The sequence below is a fragment of the Cebus imitator genome, unplaced genomic scaffold, assembly GCF_001604975.1.
Source record: "Cebus imitator isolate Cc_AM_T3 unplaced genomic scaffold, Cebus_imitator-1.0 Scaffold1128, whole genome shotgun sequence".
NCBI classification, from domain to species: Eukaryota; Metazoa; Chordata; class Mammalia; order Primates; family Cebidae; genus Cebus; species Cebus imitator.
This window is the reverse complement of record NW_016108443.1, coordinates 12,653-14,099: the sequence shown is the minus strand read 5'-3', so window position 1 is coordinate 14,099 and position 1,447 is coordinate 12,653. Positions and strand designations below refer to the sequence as shown.

The 1,447-nt window shown below is 38.8% G+C and overlaps 1 pseudogene; it reads left to right on the top strand.

Moving 5' to 3' along the window:
• The first annotated feature begins 851 nt into the window (after positions 1-851).
• The window catches only part of LOC108298839, an 8,255-nt pseudogene continuing 7,659 nt past the window's right edge, over positions 852-1,447 (top strand).

Sequence of the window (1,447 nt, the reverse complement as noted above, 5' to 3'; positions counted from 1 at the left end):
CAGGCCTAGCTAACTTTTGTTGTTTTAGTAGAGACACGGTTTCACCATGTTGGCCAGGATGGTCTCAATCTCCTGATCACATGATCTGTCCACCTCAGCCTCCCAAAGTTCTGGGATTGCAGGGATTTTTTTTTTCAATTTTTTTTTTTTACCTTCTTTCTAATTTACATCCTATATACCAAGGCTTCAAATCCATCTGAAACTAAACTAACAGCTTCCAAATATATATCGTTAGCTCAACACTTTACAGTTGTTTACAACTGAATTTACTTTGAAAGCAGAGATACATCTTTTTTTATCTTTTGTATTTTTTAAAATACTAATAAAATGCTTGGTACACAAATATTAGGTATGAAGAAAAATTGTACATCAATTAAATTGTTAAAATAATTTCTATATCAATTTTAGGATTGTATTTAAATGAGATATGTTCCAGTGATTCAAAAAAAGAAAAAATGAATGCTGTAGGTATTTTTTCCCAAGATACGTTATTTGTATTTATGTCCTAATGACCAACAGACCATCCTCACAATTGATCCATTTTTAACTCAAGTCTCTAAGAGACCAAAATGCATGTTTGGAATTCAGATGCCATTTTACACAATAATTGTTTTCTTTATTCTTGTGGGACATACTGATTTTGAGCATAAGTCTGGGAGTAGAAATAAGAAAATATTGGGAAATTCTTTTTTTTTTCTTAGTGGGGGCCTTTTATTGCTAAAAATGAATATTCTCCAGACCTAAAGAACGACCTATATTTTTAGCATTTATAAACAGAGCTGTATTTAGGTTCTGTGGAAACAGAAGATATGGCACTTGTTACAAAATTTGTTTTAAAGCATTGAGCTGTCATGGCAGAGGCCGTCTGGAGCACTGACACCAGGTAGGCTGTGTATCGCTCCTGGGACCCCATGCGCAACTTGCGCCTCCAAGTCCGCCTGCAAAGAATCACATCAAGCCACTTTCTTCATTATCAGCCTGCTGCCCAGCTGCGGAAGGACCTCATAGACCTGGCCACTTTCAGGCCTCAGCCAACTGCCAGTGGACACCGCCCAGAGGAAGACGAAGAGGAGGAGATTGTGATTGGGTGGCAGAAGAAGCTCTTTAGCCAGTTTGAAGTAGATCTGTACCAAAATGAAGCGGCTGTCAAGAGTCCTTTGGATTATCAGTACCGTCAGGAGATCCTGAAGCTGGAGAATTTGGGTGGCAAGAAGAACCGACGAATCCTTACCTACACTGACTCTGATAGACACACCAATTTGGAGGAGTACTGTCGGAGAATGACCACCACAGCCAGCGAGGTGCCTTCATTCTTTTTCTATTATTTCCATTTATTTATTTTATTGCATTTTAGGTTTTGGGGTACATGTGAAGAACATGCAAAATTGTTGCATAGGAACACACGTGGGAGTGTGATTTGCTGCCTTCCTCCCCATCACCTACATCT